The sequence below is a fragment of the Lucilia sericata genome, unplaced genomic scaffold (assembly GCF_015586225.1).
Source record: "Lucilia sericata isolate MDLA Ls3-8-SP2 unplaced genomic scaffold, ASM1558622v1 Contig001857F_arrow, whole genome shotgun sequence".
In the NCBI taxonomy this organism is placed as follows: Eukaryota; Metazoa; Arthropoda; class Insecta; order Diptera; family Calliphoridae; genus Lucilia; species Lucilia sericata.
The window spans coordinates 11,260-22,466 of NW_023995749.1; the positions used below are offsets into that span (position 1 = coordinate 11,260).

The window sequence follows — 11,207 nt, forward strand, 5'->3', positions numbered from 1 at the left end:
TCGTTAATAAATGTAATGATCTCTTTATTTCTTACTGTTCACTGATAAAGAGTTAGCATTTTTTACAACCACACTCTTAACATATTAATGGATTTGGTTGTTGTTGTAAATTTTAATTTTTTTTAACAACGAAGAGCACCAGTTTTTTTTACTTTTCTTTGCTGTTGATGCAAAAGTCACTCATTGAGAGTAGATCTTTTGATTTAGTTTTTTTTTTTGCTTACTTTTTTTTACATATGTATTTATTTCTTTTTTTTTCTCCTTGTTGTCAACTAACTATGCATTCATGTGTAGTTCTATTTCATTTAGGTTAATGCAAAAATATTTAGGCAATATTTCATTACCATTCATTCCTTTTTTTTTACATATGTATGTTTTTTTTTTGCAAAAATTTTAACGGGATATTCTTGAAGATTTGCTTCTAGAATTTGACAATTTTTGTAACCAAGTCATTATTGAAGTGAACGTTGAAAATAAAACATCAAATACGGAAAAGTAAGCTAAATAAAGTAAAATTGGAAAAAGTTGAATTTAAAAGAAAAAAAAAAAAAAATTCAATAGGGAAAAGGATAGTGAGACAATTTAATAGCCCAGGTGTCCTTGGAGCGAATTATTATTTAAGAATTTTCTTTAAGGAAACTTAATAGTACGAGGTAAGACCTGTTGTTAGGGAACCTTTTGTATTTTGTCCTCTCAATGTGATTTTTTCTATAGGAAAAAATTTCAAGTGTGATTCCTGGGTGTCGGCAGATATTGTGAGGACTATTAACAGTTCCATTGAAGGACTGCGGAAAGAGTCTCCAGTTTTTGGATATATGAGTGCACACGTGGTCCACTCGTCACGTCTACCCAAATTTTAAGGAGGTATTGTTAAACCTCATGGTTATTAGCCCACGTGGTCCTCTTGTCACGCCAACCCACATGGACCTACTGTCACCCATACCCTGGTGTCAAAGAGGTTGTTGGAAGCCTCAGTCGTTTTAGCCCACGTAGTCCTGTCACGCCAACCCACGTGGACCAACCGCCACCCTTACCCGAGTGCCAAATAGGTTGTTTGAAACCTCATTTGTTTTATCACACGTGGTCCTACTTCCAAATTTTGCCACGTGCCAAGAAGATTTGTGAAACCTTGGATTATAAACACACGTGGTGAGAACATAACTATAACCACGTGTCACCAATCATCTAATCGGATAAGTAAAACGAAAATCAAAATTTTTAAGTGACCAAAAAAAAAAAAAAGAAAAAAACAATAATTCGACGGTTCTAGTAAATTAATTTACATAAGGAAAGATATTTTGATCTAAGTGACTCGATATAATACAAATTAGAATACCTAAAATTAAGTACATAATATTCTCGGAATTGACGATTTTTTTTTTAAATCTATTAAAATTAGTTATTCTGAAATAACAGCAAAAGGAAGAAAAAATCTATTGGAAATTATGTTTTAATATTAAATTTGCAGAAATAGAAGAATCGAATATTTTGCTAATATCAATTATAATCAATAGTCTAATCCAAAATAATCGCAATTTTCATAATACTAAATCCATAATCAAATTTCAGAAATTATAAAATTCAAAATTAAAATCCTTTTTTTTTATTTTTTTTACTAACTAAATATGCTACCTTTCTAAATTAAAATTTAACGATTTAAATTAATTAGTCCTAAAGTTTATACTTAAAAATTAACATTAACAATATTAGAAGTAAATTATATATGATTTAATTTTAATTAAGATCAAATATAGTTTAATATTACTTCATATTAAATATTGTTAATATATTTCAATAAGAGAAAGATGTTGAAGAGTAATAGAAATAAATATTGATACAAAGGAAAAGTTTTTGAGAAATTAAATTTTTTTTCCATAAATCACTTTTTCACCTTCATTCATTATTATAATCAAAAATTCATACTAATCACTCATTAAATCATTCATAACTAACAAAAAGTAGAATTTTGTAATACTAATTTGAATTGGATATAATTTTTACCAAACAAATATCGAATTTGAAGTGAAGCATATATAATTGAAAAGAAAAGTGAATTAAATAATGAAGTATTTTGGGAAATAATTTTGAATATGAAATGTGAAAGGAAAATCTAAGGAAAACTAGAAAAAAAAAATCAATTCTTTTGTTGAAACAAAATTATATTAATTTAAAATTCAATGATGAAATCAAAAATGAATTAATAATTGGGTTAAATTAAAAATAATACCAGTACAAAAAAATTAAAATATGTGAAGATTTAATGCAAATTAAAATTTAAAGAAATGAAATTATTTTTTTTTTTTTTTGTTAATTAAAACAAAGTGAAAATTAATATGTATAATTTAAAATAAGTGAATGTTAAAGTAGCGTCTAAATTTGATGAAATTTTAATAGTGCTAAAAGAAAGTAAATCAGAATTAAATAAAAGGAAATAAAATTATTTAAAGAAATTTATAATTTTAATACATATATGTGTTTCATAAATTTTGTCAAGTGAATTTTTTTTAATTTAATAAAATTCGAAATTTAGTGAAACCAAATTGAATTAAGCGAAATTCCAAATAAAATAATTTTTTTTTTTTGTTAAAATAAACTCAATTTAAACAAACAAAAAAATTGTAATTAAATAGAAAAAAAATTAAAATTACACAAAAAAAAATCATATGAAATTGAAATAATTTGAATTATTAAAATTTAATTTGCATCAAATCAAATCAAGAAAAAAAAAAAAAAAAAAAAAATATCAAGAATTCAAATTGCAATGAAAATAATTTGAGAAAGAAAAATCAATAAGAAATGTTCAGCCTTATTTCTATATTATAAAGATTTCTGAGTGTAGCAAAAACATTATAAACCGAATTTAAAATTGATCAACTGTAACATCATCATGGTTGCTGGGCCCATCAAGTCATGTTGCTGATATTTTAAGAACCTCAAAATAAGTACGAATCTACAAAGTGTGAGTAAATTTATAATTTTTTTTTGTGTTATTATATTCTTATAATTATTATTACAAATCTGACATTATAAATTTGAAAGGCAATGTCAGATATAAATTTGTATTAATTATCCTAATTATAATTTCGTATTTGTTGAATTTATAAAGTTTTTTTTTTATGATTCTAATTTTAAGAATTTTTATTGAAATGCTATCAATAAATATAGTTTTATTGAATTTATAGAAAACATACATAATGCAGTTCTAAATAATTTAAACGGGGGGGGGAATGATAACTAAAACCAAATATGAACTTCAGTAAGTAAAAAGAAAATCGTGTCTAAACTAGGGACAAGTTTATAATAAGGGTATTTTTCTTGTCACGGCGTCTGACCTGTTGTCAGTGGGTGGGAATAAGTGTACCCTACCTGGCGTTACATCTTGCCATGGTTCGTTTTGTGAATTATAATTTGAAGTTTAGTTTTCTTTAGGCACACTATGGGTATTTCTTTGGCATGGGTAGTGTGTTATATGCTTACGCGCAATAGAATATATGGGTTAAGAACCAAAATTTACCGCACCTATAGCTAGCTGGGAAGTCACCTAACATGCCTCTTAAGCAATATTTTATTTAAGGTTTAGGAATATGAATTCTGAAAATCTCAACCAATTTTTATTATTCGTCTTGCAACCAGCGCGTAACATATATGGCGCCCAACGGAAAGCCTTTTCAGGCTGAATATTAATTTAAACAAACAACACCAGTTAACTTTATTTGAAATCCAAAACGATACAAATTTATTTTGGCTATAATGGGTTAAATAAATATTGTTGTGTGTATTGTACACACTTTTGTACACTATTTTCTAATTAAGTCTTAGACTTCTATCAGACTATAAAGTCTCAGAATCTAACTGCGAATTGGAAAATCTGTATGCATGAAATATTTGTTCTCATTAGGTTATTGTTTTTTTTTATCTCAGGAGTCCTAATATTGAAGGTTGCAAATTACTACGATTTTAGTTGCATTGAGAATGAACGATAACATTGTGTCAGGAATATTATACGAGTCCGTATTTATCTTTCTTGTTATGGTTTTTATGTTGCCGTATTATAACCTGACACAGCCTAGGCTAATTTATTTAAATTTTATTATTAGAAGTTTAATCATACTAAACTTTTCAATGGACACGATTTTTAGCTTCTTGGTTAATTTAGTTGAAGTTATTATTCCCCCCTAACATATATGATACTTGATCTCAAACATATTTGATTTTTTTTTTTTTTTTTGGTTATTACAATTTGTTAATAGTGAATTAGTTTACATATAGTTCATTTTTTTTATTTTTTTAAGCTCCTTATACCACAATATATTTCAATTATAAATACTTTAGATTTTTTTTCGTATTCTGAATATTTCGTTATGAACACTAGAAATTCATCTAGAGGCTCTACAAATAATTCAATTAGTAGAGGAGGTAGACGTTTATCTGCTTCACGCAATAACATTCCTATAGAACTTCAGGGTAGTCCCAAAAGTCAAAGACCAAAAGTTATTCACTCCCCTACAAATAAAACAGTAGCACCCCCACAAGTCGAAAGAGCTCATAGTTCAAATAGTTTACAGTCTAATCTGTTCCAGGACTATAATAGTTATGGACGAGCAAAACTCAGCGTCACATCCACAACTTTTCAGTTGTATAGCTTCTGAGGAAGTACCCGCAAGAACGTCCTTAAATCCGAACGTAACTCCATTCGAATATCCTTCTGGTTCCAACAATAATGCGTCGTTAGCTCCTAATCCAAATAGTGTAAACCCAAACAATACGTCCTCGTTAGATTCATTAATAGAATTGATGCAGCAAACTATGAGAAGTACACAAGGAAGAATTTCGTAGAGAACTTACATTCAATTAGGGAAAGCATTTCTCAAATTGGTAGTGCTTCTACAGTGACTTCAAATAGACAACCACTTAAACTTACCAAATTTTTCGTCATCGAATACACCATTCTCAAACTCTAACCATATATCTGAAGGTCAAAGTAGAATATTTGAAAATCCAAATGTGAAATTGGAAAAGTGGAAAATATCCTACGACGGTACCGGATCTATCTCAGATTTTCTTTTCAAGGTTGAAACACTTTGCTCGCGTACTAAATGTTCCGATGAACATTTACTCTCGAATTTTCACATTTTATTAGATGGTCGTGCTGAGCAATGGTATTGGCTCTTTGCGAAGCAAAATCGAAATATTAGCTATTCAATTTTACGTCACGCTTTAATTAAAGAATTTGGACATGCAGAATCGGACCATGATGTTTTACTGAAGATTTCGTTGCGTAGGCAACAATATAAGGAAACGTATGACGATTTCCATACTTCAATTGTAACAATGAATCTAAGGTTACAAAATCCATTGCCAGATTCTGCACTAATAGATATTATGAAGAGGAATCTAAATTCAAATTTAAGATTTTTATTATTTAATTCACAACCACGCGATATAAACGATTTCCGAGATATTGCCCGAAAAGCGGAGAAGGTTCTACGAGACACAAAATTTCAAACTCAGAACATAGCTTCGCCTAGAAACATTAGTGAACTTGATAATCCTTCTGAGGAAATTTGCGATTCTGAAACTATAGATCCTCAATTAGAGGCACTACAATTGAATAATCGGAAAGCAAAATATGACTATTCCCGCATTCAATGCTGGAATTGTTTGGAATACGGTCATTCCTACATATATTGCTCCGAAGAAATTAAAAAGCCATTTTGTTTCAAATGTGGACAGAAGGGTAGTTTGACACCAAAGTGTCCAAATAACCATGTATTTCAGGGAAATCGCAAAGTGGGCGAACTGGCAACCGGGGACACTCGTCCACCCCCTCAAACCCCGAGTTTGAACTAAGCTACGAACGTGATCCGAAAACTTCAAATTCTTTACCAAATTTTAATTCCATAAATGAAATTTCTAGTAAAGAAAATTCTACACAAACATTTGACTTATATATATCAAGCCCTAGTACTAATTTTACAAAACATATCTCCTCTAACGATAAGGTCACTCAGACATATAGTAATTTCACCAGCGAAAACGAGAAGGATAAGACCATCGCAATTAATCGGAAAACTACTAAAGGCCCAACATTTAAGATAATGAAATGCAGGCTGCGTTTCAAGAAAAGAAAACATTTTCGAAAACTCCTAGAGTCTACCATAATTCACGGATCAGATGACAGACCATTTGCCAAGGTCCAAGTAATGGACGACACATTAGTGGGTTTGCTTGATTCGGGTGCTAATGTGTCAGTTTTAGGCAAAGACTGTTTACAATTTTTAGAAAAAAATAATTTATCTTATACACCGATTAGTTCGTCTGTTCGAACGGCAAATGGTAGTAAACAGAATGTCGTAGGTTTCTGCACTCTTCCAATACGTTTTAAAGGAGTAACAAGGCCTATTCAATTTTATTTAGTTCCTTCATTGAGCCAAGTTGCGTATTTTGGTACAAATTTTTGGCGAGAGTTCGCGTTAGCCCCTGAATTAATTCCAACTAATCAGTGTAACATTTCAGAAATTTCTTCTGACTTGAGCTTAGATCACAATTTCCATGAACTTACCCCAGAACAGAAATTGCTTTTAGACAAGACCATTTTAGAATTTCCTTCATACGAAAAATTGGGTTTGGGTAGTACGGATTTACTGCAACATCACATTGAAACTGGTGACGCAGTACCAATAAAGTGTAAGCATTATCCACTTTCTCCTCCAAGGCAGGAAGAGGCATTTAAGGAAATTGATAGGTTGTTGAGCATGGGTGTCATTGAAGAATCGAATTCCCCATGGTGTTCTCCAGCCGTGTTAGTTAGAAAGCCAGGAAAAGTGAGACTATGCATAGACTCGAGGAAACTCAATGAAGTCACTAAAAAGGATTCATACCCACTGCCTCACATAAACGGACTTTTAAGTAGACTCAAAGACACATTTTTTATTAGCGGAATTGATTTAAAAGACGCTTTCTTACAAATAAAACTAACAGATTCTTCTAAGGAAAAGACTGCTTTCGTAATACCAGGTAAACCGTTATACCATTACAAATATATGCCATTCGGATTATGTAACGGACCTCAGACCATGAGTCGCTTAATGGACAAGGTTATACCTTCTCGTCTACGAGAGAATGTGTTCATATATTTGGACGATTTATTAGTCTGCAGTTCAGATTTCGAGTCGCACATTAATCTTTTGTCCCAAGTAGCTTCATGTCTTAAGGCAGCTAAATTGACGATTAACGTAGGAAAGAGCAAATTCTGTCAAAAGGAGATTCGCTATCTAGGATACATTGTGGGTAATGGATGTCTAAAAGTGGATCCCATTAAAGTCGAATGTATTAAAAATTTTCCCTTACCTAAAAACCCTAAACAGGTGCGAAGATTTATTGGCATGGCGAACTGGTATCGCTCATTTATCAATAATTTCGCCGACCTCGCTGGACCACTAACAGACTGTTTGAAGAAATCTAAAGGTACATTTTTCTTAACAGAAGAGGCTAAATTAGCATTTGAGAAATTAAAAATGGCTCTTTCTTCTGCCCCAGTTTTGGCACAACCCGATTTTGAGAAAGAATTCGTGATACAGTGTGACGCTTCTAAAGTGGGAGTGGGTGGCGTATTATTTCAATACGACGATGAGGGAAAAGAACACCCAATAGCATACGTGTCTCAAAAGCTCAATAAGTCCCAAAAGAATTATACGGTAACTGAATTAGAATGTTTGGCTGCCATTGTAAGTGTTAATAGGTTTCGTCCGTATATCGAGGGTTTGCGCTTCCGTATCATCACGGATCACTCATCTTTGAAGTGGCTTATGTCACAAAAAGATTTAAGTGGACGTTTGGCACGTTGGAGCCTAAAGCTTCAACGTTATGACTTTGAAATTGAACACCGAAAAGGAACATTGAACATTGTACCTGATTGCTTATCGAGAATGGATGTCGAAGACTTGACTCTAACTGAACTACCTTTAGAAATAGATTTATCAGCTCCGGAATTCGAAGATGACGATTACCAACAACTTCGGAAGACTATTATGGAAAACAAAGAGTCATTCCCAGATCTTTATATATCAGAAAACAAGGTTTTAAAACGAGTTAATTTCAGAAAAGGTTCAGAGGATGAAGAGGAATCTCTTTGGAGGCTATGGATTCCAAAATCATTGTCGGAAAATGTCATTAAATCAGCTCATAATTCTTGTGCTGCATGTCATGGTGGCTTAACGAAAACATTATATCGAATTCGCCAAAAATACTTTTGGCCAACAATGGTTAATGACATTAAAACATATATAGCCAATTGTGATATATGTAAGAGTGTAAAGTCGTCAAATCAAATTTCAAGGCCTCAAATGGGAAACCAAGTTATTACAAATAGACCATTTGAGAGATTATACTGCGATTTCCTTGGTCCCTATCCATTTACAAAGGCGAAAAATTCAGTAATATTCATATGTTTAGACCATTTGACAAAATTTTTGTTCTTAAAACCACTAAAGGCTGCAACTACTGCAAACGTTATTCTCTTTTTTGAGTCTGAACTATTTCCAACATTTGGTGTTCCTAGATACATTCATAGCGATAATGCTAAACAGTTCGTTTCTAAAGAATTCAAAGATTTTTATGACATGTATGAAATAAATCACATTACCACGGGTTTCTATGCGCCGCAGTCAAATGCATCAGAGCGCGCTAACAGAGAGATAATTACAAAAATTCGATGTTTTCTACAGGGCCATAAAGACCACAAAGATTGGGATAAATATATTCCTCAAATACTGTCTATATTAAGGAGTGACTACCATACAGCAATAAAATGCAGTCCATATTATGCAACATTTGGTCAAAACATGATACAACATGGATCTGGGTATAGAATTCTAGATGGAATTGGATGTTTGCCTGGCGAAGATGTCTGTATACTGGATAATGTAGATAAGTTGACCAAGATCAGGGACAAAATTCGTGAAAACTTGACAAATGCACATATTAAGGCCTCTAAAACATATAATCTTCGAAGCAGGCCTGTTCAATACCATGAAGGGCAAATTGTGTTTAGAAAAAACCACATTTTGAGTAATATGTCGAAACATATAAATAGAAAATTTGTGCCCAAATACATCAAATGCAAAATAAGAAAGAAAATAGGTAATAATTTATATGATATAGAAGATCAAAAAGGAAAATATGTAGGAAAGTATCACGCGTCGGACCTAAAATTGTGACTTTTGCCCAGCTTTTGTGGGTCGAGCCACACGTTTATCTTCGAATAATAAAAATTGTGTCGAGAAAATATATCATTACAAAATTATACATAGTACATCAGGAAATGCAAACAAAATAAAATCGGTTCCTGTTTGAACTTCATTTTAGGAAAACTTTCAGTTCAAAGCAGGTTTGTTACGATTTTCTTGTCATAAACAATCTTTTTATTTGTTGAATTTTAGTATTTTTTTTTAGAAAAACACAAAATTTCATTAAGGGTTCCTTCCCACACTTCTTTTAAATTAACAAGTAAAACAGCTACATATTTCTTTTATTTACACTCATATTTATGAGTATAAATATACACATGATGTGTTGTGGGTTAATCTCTTTAAATTTTTTCTTCGTTAATAAATGTAATGATCTCTTTATTTCTTACTGTTCACTGATAAAGAGTTAGCATTTTTTACAACCACACTCTTAACATATTAATGGATTTGGTTGTTGTTGTAAATTTTAATTTTTTTTAACAACGAAGAGCACCAGTTTTTTTTACTTTTCTTTGCTGTTGATGCAAAAGTCACTCATTGAGAGTAGATCTTTTGATTTAGTTTTTTTTTTTGCTTACTTTTTTTTACATATGTATTTATTTCTTTTTTTTTTCTCCTTGTTGTCAACTAACTATGCATTCATGTGTAGTTCTATTTCATTTAGGTTAATGCAAAAATATTTAGGCAATATTTCATTACCATTCATTCCTTTTTTTTTACATATGTATGTTTTTTTTTTGCAAAAATTTTAACGGGATATTCTTGAAGATTTGCTTCTAGAATTTGACAATTTTTGTAACCAAGTCATTATTGAAGTGAACGTTGAAAATAAAACATCAAATACGGAAAAGTAAGCTAAATAAAGTAAAATTGGAAAAAGTTGAATTTAAAAGAAAAAAAAAAAAAAATTTCAATAGGGAAAAGGATAGTGAGACAATTTAATAGCCCAGGTGTCCTTGGAGCGAATTATTATTTAAGAATTTTCTTTAAGGAAACTTAATAGTACGAGGTAAGACCTGTTGTTAGGGAACCTTTTGTATTTTGTCCTCTCAATGTGATTTTTTCTATAGGAAAAAATTTCAAGTGTGATTCCTGGGTGTCGGCAGATATTGTGAGGACTATTAACAGTTCCATTGAAGGACTGCGGAAAGAGTCTCCAGTTTTTGGATATATGAGTGCACACGTGGTCCACTCGTCACGTCTACCCAAATTTTAAGGAGGTATTGTTAAACCTCATGGTTATTAGCCCACGTGGTCCTCTTGTCACGCCAACCCACATGGACCTACTGTCACCCATACCCTGGTGTCAAAGAGGTTGTTGGAAGCCTCAGTCGTTTTAGCCCACGTAGTCCTGTCACGCCAACCCACGTGGACCAACCGCCACCCTTACCCGAGTGCCAAATAGGTTGTTTGAAACCTCATTTGTTTTATCACACGTGGTCCTACTTCCAAATTTTGCCACGTGCCAAGAAGATTTGTGAAACCTTGGATTATAAACACACGTGGTGAGAACATAACTATAACCACGTGTCACCAATCATCTAATCGGATAAGTAAAACGAAAATCAAAATTTTTAAGTGACCAAAAAAAAAAAAAAGAAAAAAACAATAATTCGACGGTTCTAGTAAATTAATTTACATAAGGAAAGATATTTTGATCTAAGTGACTCGATATAATACAAATTAGAATACCTAAAATTAAGTACATAATATTCTCGGAATTGACGATTTTTTTTTAAATCTATTAAAATTAGTTATTCTGAAATAACAGCAAAAGGAAGAAAAAATCTATTGGAAATTATGTTTTAATATTAAATTTGCAGAAATAGAAGAATCGAATATTTTGCTAATATCAATTATAATCAATAGTCTAATCCAAAATAATCGCAATTTTCATAATACTAAATCCATAATCAAATTTCAGAAATTATAAAATTCAAAATTAAAATCCTTTTTTTT

General features: G+C 31.3%; 2 long non-coding RNA genes across 2 annotated transcripts; both read left to right on the plus strand.

Annotated features, from left to right (window-relative positions):
* The first annotated feature begins 433 nt into the window (after window positions 1–433).
* LOC119612877 lies at window positions 434–1,606 on the plus strand. Its single transcript, XR_005232183.1, has 3 exons — window positions 434–495; window positions 562–653; window positions 715–1,606. It is a non-coding gene; the product is annotated as an uncharacterized LOC119612877 (long non-coding RNA).
* Window positions 1,607–10,036: 8,430 nt separating this feature from the next.
* On the plus strand, window positions 10,037–11,207 carry LOC119612876. The gene is made up of 3 exons (XR_005232182.1): window positions 10,037–10,098; window positions 10,166–10,257; window positions 10,319–11,207. It is a non-coding gene; the product is annotated as an uncharacterized LOC119612876 (long non-coding RNA).